This window comes from Opisthocomus hoazin, chromosome 7, assembly GCF_030867145.1.
Source record: "Opisthocomus hoazin isolate bOpiHoa1 chromosome 7, bOpiHoa1.hap1, whole genome shotgun sequence".
Classification (NCBI taxonomy): domain Eukaryota; kingdom Metazoa; phylum Chordata; class Aves; order Opisthocomiformes; family Opisthocomidae; genus Opisthocomus; species Opisthocomus hoazin.
Window position 1 is genome coordinate 9,908,285 of NC_134420.1, and position 22,922 is coordinate 9,931,206.

The following is a 22,922-nucleotide window of genomic DNA, read 5'->3' on the forward strand; positions in this document are numbered from 1 at the left end:
TGTCGTCTTCTTTTAAACATCAGATCATATATGTGTAGGGTTGTACTCTCTGTTCCAATAACAGAGAGAGGTAATTATATTAAAAGATGATAAAGCCAGAAAAACAAACCCATTTCCTGTCTGCCTTCACCCCAAATCTGTTTAACAAGTTACATGGGTAGACATGTCGTCTTCAAAAGATGATGCTGTGATGATATTTTAGTGTATTTTACATGTTTGTTGTTTAATCAAAGGTCTCCGTAATCTAAGTCAGAAAACAACATGAGCTTTAAGTCTTAGAAACAGCAGTATCTTTAAAAAAAAAGCAAATGAAAATATTTATAAACCTTTTCCTATGATTAAAATGCTTATAAATTTAAAACGTTACAGGCTAAAGCACCACCAGCACCCACTGCGCATGCAGTTAGCTGAGTAGAGATGTTACCTTATCTTCCCCTCCATTGTCTGAAGAGAGATTGCTCGGAGGTTACAGTATTTTGTGGACCGTAGTGACGGTCTGCTGCTATTGTTCTTGTGATGTGATACTTTCTGCCCAGTGTCTCATTACTAGGAGTGGACATGGTGTATTTCACTTGGTCAAAACAATTCATTAAACTACTGCTGAGCATCACGTTTTCCTTTGGAACAGATTTGGGCTGTTACTGGTTTGGAGCAGAAAAATAAGAAAAAACAAGCACAAGTTAGTTTTGTAACATTTGGAAAAATTTAATTAAAAAATATGTGTTAGAATAAACACATTTATAGGAAAATACGTTCTTTGCTAAAGAAGGAAATCATTTTTCCCTTATAGTGGTTTGATCTGGTTTCATAACTCATGTAATTAAAACATGCCTTCTCTGTTGTTCACTCTAGGAGCAGAGTCTGTAATGCGGTAATTTAAATCTTTAGAAGATATTTTTAACTGGTACTTCATTAATGATGTCTCATGGGGGGGGAAGAAGGAAGACTTTAAGATACCTGCTTTTAAAAATTAGGAGAACATATGGATAAATTCCTGATGTATTAAACTATTAAGGGAGGGTGTAGGTGAACATTTGCAAGCCATGTGCAAATTGCCTCGGGTAAAACTGCTGCTCAGGAAGGATTTGTGCCACAGACAGATTAGTAACAGAACCTTGCACCAGTGCAACAAAAGGGTTGTGTGTTTTGCTTTTGGTTTTCAGTGTGGCTGGACTCTATCTGCTGATAGCAAAGCCCTGGCTCAGCCCCCAAGTGCTTTCATGGTGGGGTTGGAGGGACCCAGGTAACAAAGTGGTCTTCCGTTTAGTTCTGAAATAGGCTTGGATGCGATTCAGTGTCTGCCAGAGTTAAACTGGGCTTCGCTCCTGTCTGCGGTGGTTTGAAGAGTGACATATTCTCCATTAAGATAAAACAACTTCTCTTTGCCATGATAAAACATCAGCCTAAACTAGGAGTCAGTTAATCAGACTATGTACTTGGAAAGGCTTTGGAGTATGTCCTAAAAGCACAATCCCAGAAATCTTTATTCAAGTAAATAGTTTTCCTGGAGTCAGTAGATCTGCTAATAAGCAACTACTCACGTGAGTAATGCAGGATTATGTTTTAATTCTGTAATTTGACTGCTCGCTTATGTTTAATGATGTTTACGTGTAGGAATGATGCATTTTGGAAAGTGAGGTCAGCTAGAACATTTGTGGTGTTCATCTGTCTGCAACCCTTGATCTTGCAATGTATCAGCCACTAAAAAAAGAAGTGATTACTCAACTGTAAAAATGGTAATGGAAGTAGGTGGTAGCCTATGAATATTCTCAAGTGTGGGGTGCAGAAATGATGTTCATTTCAAAACATCAGTAAAAAGTACAATAATTTCTATTAAAGGTTTTACAATTTAGCACTATATCATCGGAAATTTAGTTTGAAATGATTTTTTAATTTTAAAGAGTCATTTTTCTCCTCCATAGAAAAAGTGCTTTTTAAATGTGTTTTTAACTTATTTATGTTAAGTAAAAATACTTTTTTCCAATGTTTTGATACCATTAATTTCATAACAAATTACTTTTACTACTTGGCTCCAAAATTAAATGTGGCTTTTAATGCTTGCAATTTTAAAGCTGCATTTTCTTTTTTTTTTTTTTAATCTGTCAGTGTGGTTCTGTGTTATAATTATTTTTCATTGATTGCCTTGGATTATATCTTTCTCAGATTATATCAGATTCTCACAATTTTGTTGTGTAGTATTCTGGTACTGTAAAATATTATATTTGTCTTTGCCAAGTGCCTCAAAAATAGAAACATACCGGATTTTTTGTACACATTTAACATTTGTAATGCTAACAGTCACTTCAAATTATTTTCCTGCTGGAGAAAGAGAGGAAAAATGTGAATATCAAATATACTCATGTGAAAGACAGTCAGACACCACAAAGGCTAATAATTGCACTAATGTAGCTAGTTAGAAAGACTCTTGCAAAAAAATTTACAGTGTCAAACTACAAATTTACATTATCATGATACATTTCATGACAATATACCCTTTCCTTGTGAATCTCCTAAAGTGTGTGCCTGAGGAATTATCTACTTCTGTGGTTCTTACAAAGAGAAAAACAGACTGGAAGTGAAAATATAGACTGAAAAATGGAATGTCATGATACATTATTGTTTACATGATCCAGTAAAGATGTTTAAACTACCCTGTAGAATATTGCATTACTCTAACTCTTTATGGTCCTCTGTAAATATGAACAAGAACTTAGCATAGTTTAAGATGCAGTGAGGAAGCATCTGTCAGATCTGCACCTATTGATGTAATATGAGCACAAGCAGAGAAATAAGCATTTCACAGTATCCCTGAACAAAATCATCTGTGACAATTGGCAGGATGCCATTTTTTTTAAAATACAGTTGTCCCAGTTGGTTGTTTCAACAACGGTGGCACTTAAAAGAACAATAAGGTTGAAAACAATTATTTAAAAAAACCCCTGCAAATCCTAAATTGCAGCAGTAATTATTTATGTAATTTCAAGATAAATCCTTGATATTTTTCTACCTCTGTGTTTTTTCTGCTGCTTGATACATAAATGTCACTCTTCTATAGTGTAATCATACTGCCTTTCTGTGATGATGTGAAAAATATGAGGACTAGTGTTTTAGTTTGGATGAGGTGTGCATTTCTGAAGAGATCCTCTTGTGAATCCTAATTTACCATGCTGTGGTGGCATCGCAGAGCAACGTGGGAATGAGCAGCCTTCGTTCTTTTTGGGGAAACTAAACCAGAAGATGTGGGCCAGCCATCAGTGGATGTTAGCATGCATTTAGTATGGATAGCAGGTCCTCAGCACCAACTCTACAAACCCGCTTCTCTTGGGTTGCGTCAGAGGAAACATCAGAGGTTTCCTGCAGTTTGGTTTAATTTTCAGTAAAGAAACAATTTTTAAGGGCTTTTTTTTTCTTTGGTGAGTACTTACATTTTTTTTTGAAAGCTGTGAGTCCTTGCACAGAATTGACTGTTATTGTTCGTAAGGAGAGCATTCCTTACAAAGGGAGAAGAGGCAGTTATCTCAGGTGGACTACAGCCAGCTTTTATCTACATGATAACCAAAAAGACTTTAAAGATTCCTTCTGCATTTCTTAAGAGTTACCATTTCAGTCACTCTGTAATTTTCTTTGTGCACAAGACAAGTTCATTTCCTAAGAGTTACCATTAACACTTGGTAGAATTTGAAATAGCGATGTCAGGATGGTGTTTGAGGTTCCTTAGAACTGGGTTTTAAGAGTTGAGGAAGAAATAAGCAGAAAGAGAGGCGAACAGAAGAACATTTTCAGTCTGGTTTTCTCCTTTGGAAGAGGTGTAGAAGTGGATTGCTCCTCACCTGTACCTTAGGAGATCCACAAGCAAGTGCGATGTCTTCATGAAGTTAGTATTGGCATGAGCATGCCCCTTGCACAAAAGCCCCCAGAAACTACCACGAGCCCACGGACAGTGTCTTCTGTCCTTCGCAGCTTTTAAGTCTTATGGAGGAGCCGGGCTGTTTAGCTTGCAAGTTAAACAGCAAGCAATAAACAAAATGACTCCCCCTTCCACCACCTTTTTTTTTTTTTTAAGTCCTGTATTAAAGCTGTTTTGGTAAAGACAGTAGTATTATGATGAAAAAAAAATGAAGTGGAAATAAAAGCTGAAATTTGTGTTTCAATATCCCTGCTTATTTTTGCGACGGACAATGTAAACTTAAAGAAATTTGTGTGGGGTTTTTATTTTTTGAGGAAATACAGTGCTTCTCAACTGACCTTCTAGTTGTTGCAAAAAAGAGCAAAGTGTATGTTTGCTTTAAATTTGAAAGTCATTTTCCATGTATGCCTAGCAACAGAAGGCTGGATTTTGGATATGTCTAGCAAACAAATCTATGGGGAGGGGATCTGGGGAACTTTGGACTATGTTCATCTGAATATGATGGTAATCAGTGGAAAGTGTAAATTTAAATTTTTGTGTTTTAAAAACGCACTTTTAATTAGTCTAACACTGATCCCTTTACAGGTTGCAGCTGGAATTTGGACCCTGAGAAGTGAAGCCAAATGAATTCACATTGAATGCTTGTTTCTCGTAATACAAGTCATACTTCAGTGACAGCTACATCAGTTAAAAAAAAAACTTTAGCTAAGGAATTGGGAGGATAGAAGAATAGTTAACTTTGTCCAGTTTTATCTCTGTTTTGGGAGGATAAATATTTTAGACATAAAATATTTCAGCCAATGTGAAAACCGGTAAAGTAATACTATAATTTGAAATCCTGCCATGAGTTAATTCCCTGCTTAACTCCTAGGAGAAACAGGTAGGACTGTTGGAAAGACTGAAGACTATGGCCTGAAAGCTTTATAAATAAATAAATAATTGCAGTGGAACATGCCGCTATTCCACCCTCCTTGTGCTGATCTGTACTTGCTGCTCGTACTCTTCAGGTTAGGTGACTACAGCCTGGATACCTTCAGTGGTCACAACAACGCGTTGCCAACCAGCGCGCTTCTGGGTTGTTTGGATTTCATAATTTCTAGCCAGAAAGCTAAACTGAAGTCTGTGCAGCTCTACCTACTAGCTGAGAGGGAAAAACTCTGCCTTCCTCTTTGTGTTGGCTTGGGTGTTCATCGAGTGTTTTCCTGAGCTGATGCAACTCACCCAAGAAAACCCTTTTTTTGCTGGCCGAGTGGAATCTGCTAAATGGGAGGTTCAATGCCAGCGCCAATGCAGAGTTATCAGCAGGAGAATTTAATGGGATATGTGGAGAGCAGCTCAAGATAATTGTTAGAGACCAGTTCTCTCCCTTTTCACAGCAATGAACTTCGAGTGTGGCTTGCTGTTTGATGCAATTGCACCCTATGTTATTAGTGACTGAAGGGCCTGGTGGATGGAATTACAGCCCTATGGTCTTTCCTTCTCCCGTCCTTATCTTTGTAGTTTTGATCCTCTAGGCAGCTCTAATAGCACAGCCTTGTTCGGGACTCAAGTTCATTCAAGAATTAAGAGTCCAGCTGATCTAAACAACTCAAAAATTGATATAAACAACTCATACTGGCCTTAAAAAGTGCTTTGATGATACAGCTGATAGCAGTTTGATAAGTTGAACAAATTATTTTGGCCAAAGTGTTTTCTGTCTGTGTCTACGCTTGGGATTTTGGTAACAAAAATAGCACAAGATGTCATTGGTAGGTGTGCTGCCAAAAGCTTCCAGCCTGCGTTTGTCCTCAGATCATTTCTTTGTGCTGCATAATAGATTACGTCTATTGGAAATATCTTCTTCTCTAACTTCTGTTTCTTGTTTCCACTCTGAGCACTCACACCTAACTACTGCTTATCCTCTGCAAGGGTATAGAAACAAGAAGCAACAAAGAGCCTATGGAGGTGTGTGTTTCAACGCTAAAGTTTATAAATGAGTCTAAATGACATGGGCCTCCTTCCACTGAGTTACTTAAGTACTTTGAAACAAAACACTCCCCCCCAAGTGGTATCAGTAGTCCACATTACTTACAGGTGTAACAGGAGTTTCCATGTTAACCCCTCAGTCGCCTACCAGCACAAATGTACCCGCCAAGAGAAAACTAGGACAAGGAGGTGTTTACTGTTTTTCAGATGACAAAAACCTCGTGTGAGGGCTTCTCGGTCACAGTCATATTTAACCTCAGATAGAGATGTTCATCAGAGTGTTTAAAACTTGCTGATACATCTTATGTAGTCGTACCACATGTTGTGGGTAGTTAAAACCTCTTTGGTGGCCGAAGTAAGCCTAACGAGGCGTTGGCTGGAGGAGGAGATTCAGTGCCTTAGCTTGCAGTGACACTAGCCGGGCCTTTCATGCCGTTTGCACCCTTTACTCCTGCGTATGACGCAATTTGCGCTGAACACAGGGATGCCTTTAATTGAAATAGCTCCCAATTAAGTACAAATAATGGATCTGCAGGGAGATGCTATGCTCCACAAACGCAACTGAAGGAGTTTTGAAGAGATTTGAGAGTTTGATTACACGCTGATGATACTCCTGTTGCAGGCGGAGTGGAAGTCTAGCTTGATCTAATTAACAAAAACTGGAACATGAGGACAAAACTGACTGGGGTGAGATGTTTGGGGAGGCTCTGTTACTTACCAAACGTGACCAGCTGAAAACTCCAGACAGAGACCAGTATAATGGAGAGGTTCGTCGCCCCAAAATCACCCCTTTCTTTTCTAAACCTAAATTAAAATTTATTGCTGAAAATTGATGAAAATTGTGCAAATGTGTCAGTGGAGCATTGGATTAATAATGTTGTCTATTTTTAGAGGATCAGTATCAGTTAAGTTTACAACCATATTTGGATTGTTTTGGTTAGCAAACTGTAAGAAGTTGCATGGTAAAAAAAAAAAAGAAAATTGCTAGAAATAGTTCCTAAAAAGCAGCTGTAAAAATATGTTGAGACTAGTTAATAGCTGAGAAGGATTTTTTTTCAGTGGATCACAAGTGTTTAACTTGGGGTGACATGTATGCCAGTTCATGTTTGTGGGTGAAATACGCTTACAGATGGAATGAGCATGTACTTAGGGATTTGTGTTGTTAAGTCATATTTTAGAGTTTGTATGGTTAAGTAATCAACAAGAACGTTTATCAACATTTAAAGTATTTTAAAATAGATTATATGTTAATAAAATGTGTATCTGAATAATTCGGTAGGACATTATTTTTTAAGAGACGTGTGAAGAGAGGCTTGATTAATATTTATAAAATTAGCAAGTGAAAGATGTGATGAGCGGCTCTGAGAGCTATAATTTGCTAGCATTGACACCCAGCTATTTTTCCCCACCCCTAAATTATATGTGTCATTCCTTGCAAGACTGAGTATTGGTGGTATTACGCTAGTAACTCCAGTGTTAGGTGTTAGTAATTCCATACAATAACTCTGTCTGCTCCAATTCATTCGTTCATTGAGTTTCTGACTTAGCGTCCTGACAGTCTTTATTGGAAGGATTGGACCTGAATAAAGGTTAAAATCAAGAGGCGTGTGTTGAAAATACTGGAACCAGTAGTGAGAGAAAAATAGGAGAGTACATGTAGTTGTGCAAGTAAATAAAGAAATTGTTGGTTATTTTTGGCAAGAGGTGGAGAAGCATGTGATGCCCAGTTGTAGCACTAGCCAAGGGTTTATCTTGGGGCTAACTACTTGACAGGCAAACAGTAGTTCCTTTTTCGCCCCACATCAGCTGAATGCTATTTAGGGTGAAGAATGCTGTTTGCAGAAGTTGACCAGTCCTACAACCAACCGCTAGTATTTAAGTGATGTATAACATTAGGGGCATGTTGTTACTGAGAGCGTATCCTGCGATTTTGTCAGGAGTTAGAGCACGGTAGAGTGCTGAACTGTAACGACGGGCACAAAATGGTCGCGACATTTGCTCCGTCCTGTTACTTCTGTAGCAAGTGGTGGGTTTGATGGTATCTGGCTAACGTGGCAGGGGCTGCTCGTCAGGGGAAGATGGCAGACTGGCGCTAGAAGGTTGGTGCTCCACAGTTATTTTTCAGGGCTGGGTAGGGCAGTATCTTCCTCTTACAAAGCAAGAGCACTAACTGAGCGGAGTTTGCACGTTCATTCTCACATTGTCATCTTCTAAGCTGCAGGGCTTGAGAGTCAGGTCTTCCCCCCGATGCCAGTCTTCCCAGTTGTGCACGCTACGCATCTGTGAGCGTTACGGGAGCTGGCAGCTAGCGAGATGGGGAAGGAGAGCTCACCGTTTGGTGTTGGAGGGCTAGGACTGCGGTCTCTGAGAGGCTGTTAGGGGTTTTGCGGGGAGCTCTCCGAAAGCACGAGGCTGCCTTCCTCCAGGTAGTGACGCACCGGGGCGGGCAGAGGAGAGTTAGCGGCAGGAGCATCTCGGGCCGTCCTCGCACGGCTTCCCGGGGGCCCCGGCAGCCGGCGGTGAGCAGGCGGAGGGTGCAGCCTCCGCTCCGCCGCTGCCAGGGGCCGATGATGCCCGCGCACCCGCCTGGGCCAGCGCCGGCGCCCGGCTTCGTCCGAGCTGGGGGAGCTGCGGCCGGCGCGGGAGCTTCGCTGTTGCGCGGCGGGGCTGGGAGCGGGCTCGGGGGAGCGCAGGCAGCGGCGGGCGGCTCCCGGCTGCGGCGGGCGGCGGGACCGGGCGGGGGCGCTGCCGCTGAGGAGCCGCGCCGGGCCGGGCTGGGCGGCGGAAGGGCCCCGCAGGCTGGGGCCCGCAGGCTGGGCGCGGGGCAGGGGCACGCCGGAGCGGGGCCTCGGTGCGGCGCGGCCCGCAGGCCCCCTCCGCAGCGCTCGGCGGGGCCTCGAACCGCCATTCCGGAGCGATGGGCGGCGGCGGGCGCCGCTAGGCCGCCGCGGGCAGGGCGGCGGCGGAGGCGGGAGGAGGCGGAGGCGGAGGAGGCGGCAGCCGGGGGCGGGCTGGGTCCCTCCCCGGGAAGATGAGGCGGAGGCCCGGGCCGCCGAGCGGGCTGAGCTGGGGCTCTTCCCTCCCAGCCGCCAGGACAAGATGGCAGCGGCCGAGGCGGCGGCGGCAGGAGCGGCGGGGCTGAGGGGCTGAGCCCAGCCGGAGCGGCGCTTCCCCGTGGCGCTCCCGGACATGCCCAGGGCGGCGGCGGCAGCTCCAGCTCGGACGCCAGCGCGGCCCGATCCGTGAAGGTGAGCGGCCGGGAGAGGAGCGGGGCCGTCCCCGGCGGGCGGAGAGGGGCGCTGCCTCCGCCGGCGGCTTTCGGGGCTCCGGGGCGAGGGGCCGGGGCAGACCTTACCCCCGCCCCGCGGCGTCTTGCCGGAGCCCGTCGGCGGGGAGCCCGGCAGCGCCGCTTCCCCTTCCCGTCGCCCTCGACGGCGCCCGCTCCGCCGCGTCCCCGAAGTTTCCCCTTCCCTGAGCCCGCCGGTGCGGCCCCGGCTGCCGGGCGAGGCCGCCGCCCGGGGGGGAGGGAAGGCGTGGCCGCCCGCCTCGCCCGTTACCGGCGGCGGGGCCGGCGGGCTCCGGCAGCGCCCCGCTCCCCTCCCGGGCGCGCCGCGGCCGCCGCCGCCTTGTGCGGTGCGCTCGGGCCGGCGGCCGCCGCTTTCCCCGCGGGTGGCGCCCGGGCGCGGCGGCGGCTCCTCCCGTCGGGGGTCCTGCTCGCGGCTGCCGCCGCCTCGGCGCCTCCTCCTCGTAGCCCCGGCGGGACCCGCGTCCCTCGCCCTGACCCCCGAGAAGAGACCCGCGGGACCCCGCCGCTGCGCCGGGGGCCGGTGTCAGGCAGACCCCCCGGGAAGGCGGTTGGCGCGCTCGGCTTTGGCCCGTTCCCGAGAGCCGGCTCTGTGACAACAGAGGGGGTCGTTGCTGGGGGCTTTAACGCGACGGTTGCGGCAGGGAGTGCGCTGGGTTTGTTCTGGTTCTTGATTCACGGGGGTATCGATTAGAAAGCTGGCAGATACGTTTGCGTGCGTTTGACGCCGTAGGAAATAGTAGTTTTATTTTTCTGTTTTTATTTACATGAAGCCCTCAATCGTCAGGGCTGTGTGCTTACATATATATATAAATATCTTCCTTTTGAGGCTGTACTTTTGTTACTAACTGTTGTGTCTGACTTAAAGCGTCAGTGCCAAAAACTGCGATGGTTTCCTTTTTTGTTAACTTGGTGACTTGTTTTGAGACTCCCGGCCTCGCCTGCCCAGAAATTATGTGGCTCTGGTGTTTTTGCCTCTTCCTGCTTGCGCATAACCTTGTTTATTTCAGTTACTTTGGTATCTTTAAATTGTGGGGAATATTCACATGAGAGACAGTTACGTTAAGTAGAGCTGCAGTTGTTGATAACAACGCATATTTCTGTGATTATTTTTTTTTTTACCCCCAGTTTCACCTCCCATTACATCATTTGCAAAAAGTTTTTGTGCTCTGATTGATTTCACACAAAGTAGAAAAGCTTCGCTGGACTGTGAGGACTTACTCTCTGACACAACAATAATTCCGTAACAGAGTGAATTTGCTGAAGGTTTCTATAAGCTAAGTTTAAAATTCACACAGTATCTGTAGTAAGCGTGGCAGTCAGAGATTAATTAAGCACCTGGAAAATAGGTCAAGACTGTATTATGAAGCAGCATGGTGAGATCGCAAATAAATAGAGCAAAGTGTTAATGTGGACTTACCAGGAGAAAACTGATACTGATAGAACAGTGGTGACTGCGTTATCTGTGCTGTGGCAGACCATTTATGGTAGCGCACGGTGAGATGGTGTTTATGATCACGTAGAGCAGGAATTGGATACAGTTTTCATTTAATGCACTAATTGATGGAGACTTCTGTTGTAGTGTGAGTTCTGCTGCTTGCTCAGGGTGTGGCAGTGATTGTGCTCTTAAATTATTTTTTCATAGATATGTTTGGCTATATGCTGTAATTCGGGTTGTGGTGGTGTGTGGCTCTCTGGGTTTGAGGACACTTTGTAATCAGAGGGATCCCATGAGCTGGAATAAAGTTTCATTAAAAAATTGCTCGGGAAGCTGCCCCTGACTTGGAGTCTCTGCCGGTGCCTGTAATTTTTCTTTGTTTGAGGTTGTTTCTGTTTGCATGTTTCCTCCCTCCTGTCTTTCAAACAACTACTTACAGAAACAGGGAAATGAGACTGGCTTCTGTGTAACGAGATGCCAGAGACAAAGACAGGGTGTGGGGAGGAAGAGCAAGCTTTCAACTCGTCTTACAGAAGTTGACACAACTGGTAGAAATGTAAGAATTTGTGTGTGCTGCTTTTCTTGTTGTGCACTTCAATTTACAGCAATTTCTTCAGAACAAATGTTGGTTTGGAGGTGATTTTTTCAAAAAACATCTGTCAGATTGATTGTGTCTGTTAAAGGGGATGGGAGGCTGAGCAGCACTTTTAGAGGCAGAGTGTTAGCTTACCAGCTCCTGGGTAGAGCAGAATTAACTGTGCTTAATTCTCATGGAAATCCAAATCTAAACATGCAGGGCTGTCAGGCTGTGCTTCGCCAAATTTGTGCGTTTAGTGATGTATGTCTCTGTACTATTTAGAGGGATTGCACTCTTCCTGTTTTTAGAACTATTTTCTTTTTAACAGTATATATTCTCCTTCACGTGTTTTCCATTCTGCCAGTATGCTGATTATAGCAACAAAGATCCTTTTGACAAAACAGTGCATTTCGAAACTGGAATTTTGTAGTCGGCTTTCTTATGTGTGTTGGGGGGAAGGAAGGAAGGAAAGCATTGGTAACGGGCGCAGCACTGTCATTTGAGGCTGAACGTGTGTTTCAGAGGAGTGTTAAATACAGAAGGAAAACTTCTGGCCGTGCTAAATTTCGCTGTTGCAATGTGAGGTCTGTGAGGTATAGTGGCGTACGACTGCTGTGCACGCACAGAGTGGTTACTGCAGGCAGTGTTGCTTTCTGCACAGAACTTTGTGGAAGAAAGCAGAGACCATCTATGCTTTTTAATTTTTTTATTACACAAGCCTTAGCTTCGCTGAATATATAATTATTTCATTGCATATGCAGAAGCGTGACAGATGAGGTAAGCTGCTCCACAGACGAGTGGGAGAAGCGGGTAGATCAGGCCTGATAACCAGCTGGTGATACTCGGTCGAGGGAAGAAGAAACATGGAAGTTGGATGTCCTCGTGGTGATACCAGCGCTCCTCAATGGCACGTTCGCTGTTGAATTTTGTGACACAGTATCTACTTTTCATACCTCGAAAAAGCTTGTTTGTACCTTTTGGTGTTTTCTGAGTTTCTTCAGTTCCCTGGCGATGTTACAGTGCAGTTAACAGGAGAATTTCAGAAGTCTTGGCGTAGGATTAATTTGATGAAGACAACGTCTGTAGCACTTGTTCATTGAAACTATGAAGCTCCTGTAGATGAGTTATGAAAATTTGCAGCTGGTCAAATACTTATTTTCAGCTGGTCTAACTATTAAATTTTCTTGCCTTTGAAAATAAGGGAAGGAAGAGTGGAGCTTCATGCTGGGGAGCTTTTACTAAGTTAATGTCTCTATTCCTAAGTCACTGGAGTATTATCTTGACTGAAAATGGAGTGGAAAATAATGTATTACATTCAGTCCGGGTCTTGAAGGAAAAGCTCATTCTTCTGGTGAAGCATGAGATGGATCTCTAGGTATCTGAAACTGTATTTCAGAACTCTGCTTGGGTCGTGCGTGAAACCAAATATGAAGAAACTGAGCATGTGAGAGATGGCTGATGAGTGTGCAATGCACCTTAAACGATGATGTCAACTGCATTTAAAGCAACTTTCAATAGCTGGTGGTATGAAGTGGGTTAGCAATGGGTTCACTTTTCTGACTTCTGCAGGCAGTGAACACCCTCTATTTGACCTGAAATAACCTATAGTGAAGCATAAAGCCTTGGAAAATCCTGTTACCTGTTCTTGGCTTCCCCTGCCCTCCTCTATAGACCATTTTAATTTAGAGCCTCTGTCTCTTTGACAGATTTCTAGAGAAATTGAAGCTCTGCTTCTCTTCAGAGGCACTAACTTCTGAGTGACAGATGAGCAGAGGAACAACATGTAATGGTGAAAGTGGGTTTCAGCCTGTGACTTTATTTGATAGCGTAGTATTTCCTATAGGGTAGGTCCTTTATCTTGTCCCTTAATTGTTCAGTTGTTTTAGTTCAATATAGTGAATGTTGGAAAAGATGGCAAGAATTGGAGTGAGTCTTGTTCTTAGATGCAGTTTGGGGATAATATTTGTACAGTTTTTTTTAGAATTTTTTTATATTATGTCTCTGTTTTTTTCATATAGAGTCTTAATATTCCACTTTAATTTTGAGAGTGGGTAACTGTAACTTTCTGACAAAATGGGTTAATCTCTAGCTTAGCAATTTTGCTTGAAAGTGGAAGAAGAGCTAAATAACTGGAGAGGTTTTTAAGCAAACTAATTCAAGTCGTTCAAATTTTTTTTTTCTTGTTCTATGACTTAGAATCAGTTTAATTTCAAAATACCTCTCCCTATGTTGTAAACTTTTGTGTAATGCTGGGGCTATTAAATATGTAAACTTCTTGTACAGTCTTTTTTCACCTTGTGTTTTCAGGAAAAATTAGAAAATATTCCTTTTTGGAAGTATGGCCTTTTCTCCAGCTCTGTTGTGCCCTACAATATTTGGGTATAACAGGATGAAGCCTAGAAAAATGTTAAGTTCAACTTCTAAAACACAGCAATAAAATAAGACCCAGTGAAATATCCAAAGACAAAACAGATACAGGAAATGTTTTCATATATTTTTAGTGTGATCAAAGCTACAACAGTATGTCAATATTAATATGTCAATGTTAAAACAGTAATTGGATTCTTATATACAGAGAACTATTATTGCATGTTATGAATGACACTCCTATCAAAGAAACCATTTTTAAAATCAGGAATGTTAAAGTGATATGACTTTTTCCATTCTTCCTAAATTAATTTAACAGTTCTAGAAAACTATTTTAGGGCTTTTTTAAGTTACAAATGAAATATGGTTAATGCTTTTCATGTAAGAAGTCAGCTATTGTCAAGTGAAATCCCTTCATATTTATATAAGCGTTACTTGCCGAATAGGTACGGCACCGCAGTAGCTAGCCATTCGGGGTAAGTGGTGGAAGATTTAGGGCCAAGAAACCTCAGGTCCTGATGCCTGTGCAGAGTCCCATTAACATCCTCATTAAAAGAGGAGGGGGTGGCTGTGGGTGGGGGATGCTCACAGCCGCTTTCCATGCTGCTCAGCCTTCTCTGCGCTAGAGGCTGTGCTCCTTTAGGTTACTATACTGTGTGGTCCTGCAGCGGGCTTTATGTGACCGCAGCACTTCCAAGGCGTGAGAATGGCGAGAACTTAAATTGCTGGGTGAGACAAGATTTTTATCACAAAGCTGAAGCTTGGCTGTTGCCTTGCCTTGGGGCAAGTGGCGTCCAATACCTGAGAAAACTTGCTCTGGGTTGTTTTAGTAGTTTTACTTTAGACTCTTAAGTAGAAGGTGAACCGTGAGATGGAAGTGGGTCTCCTCACCTTGTGCTCACCTTGTCTTGAAGCGTGATGAAGTGAGATAGCAAAACCGGTCCCTGGGCAGGAAACCTGCCAGTGGAAACAACTTCAGCTGGGATTGCGATAACTGGTGCAGCTGTGCTTTGTGTGGGGCTGGAGTGTCTTCATTGCAAAGATGTTTGCTGCTCTTATTAGTGTGACCAAATCTCTCCAGGCTGGCTCCCCAGGGTCTTTGGCTGTGAACTGACATCTGAACCTTTCCCTGATCCTGCTGCTGTCAACTGAAACAAGTACTTACCCACAGCAAGGAGCTAGCAGAGGTGCAAGGTGTGAATGAGAAGGTTGTCATATAAATACAAAAGTGCAGAGGAAAACAAACTTCAATCCTGGTAATCTATACAAAGTTTATGGTAAGGGAAGCAAAGAAACTTTTTTTTTTTTTACTGGGGATTTAAACTCATTCTGGAAGATAAGAGTGATCACTAGCATCAGATATTCGTAAAAATTACCTATATGCACAGTTCTCTCTGAAACCGTAGGAATTACTGTTTCATATGTAGATACAAAAACACATTTCTGTTGCCCCAGTCTCTGTTGTTTACTACTTTGTTTTCGTCCTTTTTCAGTGTTTATAAAAAGTGGTGTGTTAACCTTTACTGTGTTCCACTAGTTTGAGTAAAATATACTAATCCCGCCCCCCCCCCCTCCCCCATATGGTACAGGCTTTGCCTGTATCAGTACACAACAATTGGTGGAACTTGCACGATTTCCAGAAGGCTTTTTATTTATTTCTTGAAAGGTGTCTTTCTGCTTTTTTGACTGAAAAGCTGTTAATGCACATCACTGCCTTGTAAACCTCTTCCTTCCTCTGTTTTCCTAGAAACTTCAGTCATCTGCTATTTCCTATCCTTTTCCTTTCAATTATTCTGTTTGGTGTTGTGGTTTTTTTTTTTTTTTTTTAAATCGTTATAATTGCTTGCTTGTCTAAAATCTGTTCTAATTGAGAAGTTTTTTTCCACAGCTTGTTTTTGAAGTTTTAAACTGTAGGGGTAGAGGAGGTCTTCACAAGATCTTTATTTTTCAGCACTAGAATCTGTTTAATATGGGGATTCTGATGTTTGGGAGCTTACTTGTGAAGCCCTTCTGAAGGAACGGGCTTTGTTTCTAAGAGAAGAAAAAAAGCTGTTTGTCTCCTCTTTCCTTATCTATTAATATCAACTTATATTGTGATTCAAGAAATTAATTGATATTCAACCTAAGAGGAATGGATTGCTTTAATGAGCTTCTAAAGATTTTTTTTAATACCTTTTCCTTATGGCTCTTGAAATGATGCTATGGGCACCTTCTTTCTTTGACTGTGGCAGCTCTGAGCCCTGCAAGAGGACGTCGTGGGAGTTTTTCTCAAAAAATATTTTGGGAGCTCTTTGAGACCAAACGTGTTTTTTAAAACTCAGTTGGATGTCTAAACTTTGTTTTAAAGATTAAAACAAGAGTGAATGTTCCAAGTTTGTTAATTTTACTAATAAAAACATTATTAAACATAATGGGAACACAACAAAGGAAAAACTGACGCACATTTATCAGTATTATGCTCTAGCTAGTGGGGTCATATGCTGCATGTAATCTTGCCTTTCCTTTTGGACATCGTTCTGTATAGCTAAATCAGTAAGCTCCTCTGCATAGGGGAGAGAGAAATTTCTTGCACTGGTGGCTTTGGGAAGCATTATAGTGTAGGTTTATACAGTTATTGATTTGTTAGGAGGCAAAAGGCTGAGCTTTCTGTGAGAGAGTATCCCTTTCTAATGCACTGATTTTTGCTAGTAGGAAACACCGCTTCCTCCATGTCTTTAGAAATCTGAAGGAAGTGCTAAACACCTATTTTCTCTCCCTTCTTGCTGTATTGTTCCACATATGCCATGTTTAATTTATACACCTATTTTCAGTAAGCAACCAGTGCTATCTTCATGATGTTGCTTACAATGAAAGAAAAACACTTGTTATGTGAAAGCAAAATATTGTTTATACCACAGTTTTAAGTAAGGAATTTGCATTATTAAAAAATAAAAATTAGGACTTTGAAGAGTTCTCATTCTCTGTGTGTGTATATATATATATACACACAAGCTTTCAAACATACACCTACTGAAGCAGGGAGGTGTGTGTATATGTGTGTGTGTATATACCCCAGTATATGTTTGAAAGTTGCTGCTGTGTATGGCTGAAGTAAGTGAACTGAGAACTGTAGCATTCAAGGAAAAATCGAGAAGCCTGTTGGATTAGATGCCTTTGTTTTTTTACAGTTAAGTCAGACGAAAAACAAAAGGCTAAGAACGTGTATTTACTGTAGCATTTTTGTTGCAGGAGGAATTTGAGTATCATCTAGGTGTGCTGTCTTGGCAGCTCAGTAACTGCTTGATAACTAAGTTCTTGTTGGTCCCGTTGGGAAGGTGATTATGATTTTTCACGTGTTTGGGGAAACAAATGTTACTTACTGCTAAGTAAGTCTCAATGTGTAGGAGACAGTTTTATACACCTCCTGAGCCGTGCTGTCTTGGAACAGTAGACCCTGATTTGCGAATTCTTGCATCACATGTCAGGCTTAGTAAGCTCGATGGGTTATTTGTGTGTGCACTGTAGCAAGCTTCACATGCGAGTCCTGTGGGGAGAACGGTAGTTTTGTGTTGCTGTACTGATGTGTGCTCTGCCCAGCTGAAAATCCTTTATAATAAAAGGATGAAAGATAATTTTGAAAAAACCTCCCCCTTGAGTGGTTCAGAGGAGTTGATGAAGAATCAGCTCGATGGAAACAGGATCCCTTCATGGGCATGCAGGTGTTCCGGCATACCAGCAATTCTGTTTTCCACACTAAGTTTTAGGAGGTGAAGCAACAAACTTAAAGTAGCAATGAGGAAAATAGCCATCTAGGTTTATATTCTTACAGGAGCTCCGTTTGATACTGTCTAGGGCTATTGTAGAATGAAAGTCCTAAATAAATTTCTTAGCTGGGTTGGTCCACTTCTAATTTAAAAAAAAGCCCAGCAGACAAAGAATGCAAAATTAAGCAATGAAATAAAAATAAAATGTCTGGAAATAAGAAGGAAAAATGGCATACATATTTGTTTAGGATTTTTTTTTTTCTTAAGAAAAGACAAGACAGTGATGTTTGAACAGGTGATTTACCAACAGGCAGTTTGAGCTGAACCCCTCTATCAAATTTTATTTCTACTTCAGGTAAGTTGGCAAAATCTTGTGGAAATACTGGTAGCAATGGAAAAAGCGTGGCTTTATGTGCTGCCTCTCTACTCATCTTGATCCCCCTTACTGCGCTGAAGAGTGACAGACAGTAGCAATAGTCTGAATGCATCCTTCGGCACTGTACCGTCGTGCGGAACCCGAAGGTGTGGGCCCTCCTAAACATCGCCGTTAGGGACTTTTATTTCAGTGTGCCTGCTGTTCTCAGGTTCAAAAAGAATTAGTCTTTTAAAAGAAGAGATTAGGCTGGCGAAGCCCTGGCTGGTTGAAAATGTGCTGTTTGTGTCGATGGTGGCACATTCTGATTTGGAGAGCATGCTCTCATGTGGGGCTGGTGGCCGATACTGCGCTGCTTGTGCTTTCTTTTCTGTTGCCTAACAGCTTCTTGCCAGGCAGAAAAATAAAAGCTTAAAGTATTGTCCCATTTGTCTTCTTCACTATGATTGCAGTCATATTGGTATCACAAGATTTAGCTTCTCATCTTTGGGGAATATGTGAATATAGTGATTGTATTCTTCACTACTGCTACGGGTACAAATGACAGCATTGAGTCATAGGAGTTCATTCTGATATTTTATGTGAAAAGTGTTTGTGTTCAGTGTATGGCGTTAGTTCTTTTTCCAAGTATTGAGATAAGGGTGCAGTTGAGACTAGTTCGCATCACGCCTAACCGACCTTGTATTTTCAGTTTCTGGTGCCAGTGCAACATTGGTAGTGTCCGATCAAAAACATCTCAAATGTTGCACAAATCTAAAGTCAGCCCTGTAACATTTTTTTCTTAGGTGGGCAATAACTACATGTTACAACTGCAAAAATGGATCATGTTATCGTTTGCTTCACACTAAGGCTCTCTCCAAGCTTGGAACCAGCCTCTGGCCTTCCAGCCTCCGCCTTCGCCACTGCTCTGTGCAGGACAGGTTTCACGGCAGGCAAAGGCAGCCATCGGCTCGGCTTAGATTTCTTGGTCTATGATGGGCCAAAATTCCTGAGCTCTGAAATACCGTATGTGTTTTAATCAAAGATGGTAATGGTTGCCTTTGTCGTTAAACTTCTGAGTCTCTGGTTGCTACCCGTAGAACGGGGTGTTGGCTTTTTCGGCGAGCTAGCGTCAGAAGGGCCTCTGCATCTCGCTGCTCTCTGTGCTGGAGCGTGCGTGTGCCTGCGCAGTTGCTGTCCGGTGTTGTCTCCATGGCGGTGCGAGGAAACCGTTCGTATGGCACGTGTTCCTTGAAACGCCTCGGTGCTTTCTCCTTTGCTCCCTCCCTTCCATGCTCGCTGAGCTGGTTTCGAGGTGGCCTGGGCATGGGATTCCCTGGGCTTGTCTCTCTTAACAATTTATACTTTCTGTAGGTGCATTTTCCTTTATAAATTGCAAGAAGCCTCAATTGCCAGTGCTTTGTTGTGAATCATACAGCTGGAGGGGTGAACAGTTCGTGGGTGTGAAAGTGCTCACATCAGTACAGCTTCTTTGGCTACATATCCAAAGTAATAACGCAGAGGTGTTGCTACTACCAGTAATAAGGTTTCTTCTGAGGGGCAAGAGGTTTTGTATTTGCTAAATAACTTGAAGGGTTGGGCGGCACCTAATATAAAAAGAACTTTTTTTTCTTTTTACCTGGGAAAAATGAGGGTTAGTATTTTTATGGTGTTTTAAGAGTGATGCTGAGTGTAAATAAAACACTTCATAAGTGCTACTGCTCAAATTGTGCATTTGCTGGAAGTTCCTGAGCCTTAAGAAAGCCTCCCTCCAGATGGGTGCGAGTGTGTTGGAACCAGTTCTCACCCATGGAGGCTTGAAAGAAGTTGGGAAACAAGTTTTCTTGAGTTAAATTGTAACTGTAGTGTTAGGTGACTGCCACGGGCTAGGCTTTGCCTGCTGGGGATTTTACTACAACAGCAGCAGCACAGCGGTTGCACAGCCATTGCACTAGTTGGCGCAGTTAAAAGGGGCTGTTTCTTTTGCAGAAGAATTAAGGGTGTAATGTGGCAATTTCTTCAGCTCTGCTGTAGCAGTCTTACTAACTAGTTGCTCAGCTACATTCCTCCCCCCCCACCCCCCCTTCCCCTTACTCTGTTATGAGGAAATGTCGATTTAAAGTTAATTATTAATGGTGATCAGGGCTGGAACAGCCTGTGCTTCTCGAGGTTGTTACAGCCTGCCAGATTGGTCATATTTCTGAATATACCTAGAACTGCTTGAGAAGGCTGGAGATGTAATTTTAAGAATCTAGTGAAGAGCATTGTTAGTTAGGTGAACATTAGCAAGACATTACCAGAGGTGCTCCATTTCCCTGAGCAATGTCTGTCCCCTCCTCTGTTCAGTTTCTGTAGAGAGCAGGTTGACTGGGGGTGGGCGGCAAACTCTGAAGAGCCTCCTGTTTATTGTCATTGCTTTGTGAAAACATACTTATTGATTGATTTAAATGAATAAACAATGAATTTACTTATTTAAAATGTTTATTACTTTTCATGCTTTCTTCAGAAGCACAGAATTCACAGTCTTAACTCTGATCAAAATTTACACATTTTGTAGAACAATGTTTAATAAGCCAAGTGTAGACTTCCCAGTTCTCTCTGCTTCAAAACTTAGAGCCAAGAAGACTCATTTGCTTCGAAGGGAGCCTATGTAGAGGTAATAAAAGTTGGTAGGTGTTTCAAGACAGGCTTTCTTTTCCACATCCCCTGCAGTATTTGCTAGCAGCATCGGGCACGTGAGGCGAGATGCAGCAGCCTCAGTACTGGAGCAGAGTAAGCTGGAGAACTGTGGAGCAAGCTTCGGCTCATGTTTGCCACTGCCCAGGACCGGTCACTGCACTGGAGTGAAGTTGTGATGGTCGTCTTGCACTCGTGGAAGGAGAAGATGGCTTTAAAAATGTGTATAGGGGGAATGGACTGACTTCTCTGAGACTAGAACTAAAAGTTGAGTCTAAAGCTACTGAAGTAGCCGGAGGCTGCCTGTGGTACATCACCTGGGGACTGCGATTTTCAGTCCGTCTGCTGATGGTTTTGTTTACTCTGCTTTGGTTTGCATCCTGGAGTGGTCTTGTACTGCACACATTTGGTTTTTATTTTAAATTAAATGTAAATGGAAGATGTGTGCCAGCTGCTTAGGAGTGTTCAGGTTCAAGTAACCTCCCTGAAATGAGCACAGAATGAGGCTTTTCTTTCCTTGATCACCCCCTGCTCTGCTCTGCACATCCCTGTTTTACTGTGCTGCTGGATTTGTTGATGTAGACACAGTGTGACAAGCTTCAGTTGGTACCAGGAAGCAGGAGTAGTCTTGGTAGGAAGTGTGCAGAAAGATGTATAAGCTCAGTGGAATGATTTGTGACAAGAGAGGGAGAAGAAAAATCCGCTATGTGGTATATGAAAATGTACAGCATATTGTTTTCTTTTACCAGAAGACCTGCTTAAAAAAACCCACCAAACAAAAAACCTGCAACACAGTAACTCTTTACTCTTTCCAGTATAGCTATCCATAGGATCATATTGTAACCTGAATCCCCCAGAACAGTAAAAACAAAAGCCCCGAACCCAAACAAAAAAATCTCTCCCCCAAACCGTCATCCCAAGCACAGGAAAACCCCTCAAAACCAACAAAAAATCCCCCCCAACATGGCAGCGCTGTTGTAGTAGAGAGTGTCAGAGTACTTTCCCTTTCTCTTGAACGCTTGTTGTGCAGCTCTGCTTGCTGGGTGTGGGACTGGATTTTCATCTGGGTGGAGGGAAATCGATTCTGTTAATAAACTTAGCTTCTCGAAGCAACGACATCCAGTGGCTGGTTGTATTGGATAGTTATGTGCTCTGCTGGTGTATTTTGTTGCATATGTGTTAACCTGTAGTAAAGAGTGTGCTTCTGTTCGAAATCTCTTCTGAGCACTGCGTATGAGGGCATGGCAGAAGTCTTTAAGCAGTCTCAGGGGTAGGATGCTGCAGGATTTTTACTGTGCCTGTTTCACAGGAAAACCTATAGAAATGCTTTGTTCACTGGTTATATGAGGATACTATAGCCTCTCCAAATGAGATTGCATCTCAGAGTATATGTTTAAAAAAACAAAACCAAACCCAAACTGAGGTTATGGGGGTAAGGGAGAAGTGTTTAGGGGAAGCTAAGAAATTAGATGCTTGTACAAGAACTGTAAGACTGTTTTTACCGTCCTGGAGTAAAATTTGACTTGAGTTCAATCTGTCACGACTGCGTCAAAGGTGGTTCTTCCAGAGTATGTAATCTTTTTTTATTTAGTGCTTAAACTTTTTTTTCTTGGAGTTGCCAAAAATGTTCTCATCATCATTCAATAAACACTGCTTATCTGAGAACAGAACTGGTAATATGGTTGGCGTTCAGGGTCATGGAGCTAAGCTTCTAAGTAGTAGAAAAACCCCAAAAGATGATAGTCTAGTGTCTCTCATCTGACTGAAATTAATGTTAAGGAGAAAGCTGGGACTATGTGTTTCCAGTCCTTCTGGGCTGGTTTGAATAGCATGAACTGTAGAAAACATGTATGTTTTTGAATACCAGTGGTCCCAACAGGCTCAGGTAAGGATGTGAGTGATCTGGCCATGCTAGAGGACTGTCCTCCCCCCGTTCTGCACCAACAACCTGCACCAAGTTGTTGTCCCATGTTCAGAAAACCTCCTTAATTGCCGTGTAGGTTTACCACTGCCTTTTCAAAGTAGTTGGCTTGATTTTATGCTATCAGCATTGGTGACATGCTTAGACAGGCAAATACCTTCTCCAGAAGTTAAACCAAGCGCGACGTTCACTGTGTGATTGCAGCAGATTCGAGGCGAGTGGACACGCCGGGGTTGCTGCAGCGTGGCAGGGCTCTCGCCCATGGGCCACGCATCTGGTCTCCTTCCCATCAGGCAGCACAGCTGCGGCTGCTCGTGCCTGACCTGGTCTTGCCTGGGAGCTTCGTGGTGTAGCCGTGCTCCTGGGGCTGCTTGGCACTGAGATTTGTCGTTTACAGTAGACTCCGAGTTGCAGAGGTGGTGCTGGGCATCTGAATTCTCCTGTCTGCAAACTTTGTGGGAAAAGAGGGACACTTTCCTTACTTTTGAAGTGTGAAAAATTTTTGAGGTTGAATGTTTTACTTCTCTCATGCATGTGTGTGTGAAAGAGGTGAAGGTGGGGATTCTGGTGAAAAAGCAAGTAGAATTTGTTTGTTTGTTTGTTTTTTTAACAGGAACCTTGAAAAGATTTTAAGAAAAAAAAATTATTTGGTAAGGTGTGCTTTGGAGTAAA

At 43.0% G+C, this 22,922-nt stretch overlaps 1 protein-coding gene across 1 annotated transcript in view; it reads left to right on the plus strand.

Annotated features, from left to right (window-relative positions):
- Positions 1-8,903: 8,903 nt before the first annotated feature.
- HIPK3 (homeodomain interacting protein kinase 3) overlaps positions 8,904-22,922 on the plus strand; it is an 81,765-nt gene continuing 67,746 nt past the window's right edge. Inside the window, exon 1 of the mRNA XM_075425417.1 lies at positions 8,904-9,120. The gene's annotated coding sequence lies outside the window, so the exon portion shown is untranslated. The remainder of the gene's footprint in view (positions 9,121-22,922) is intronic.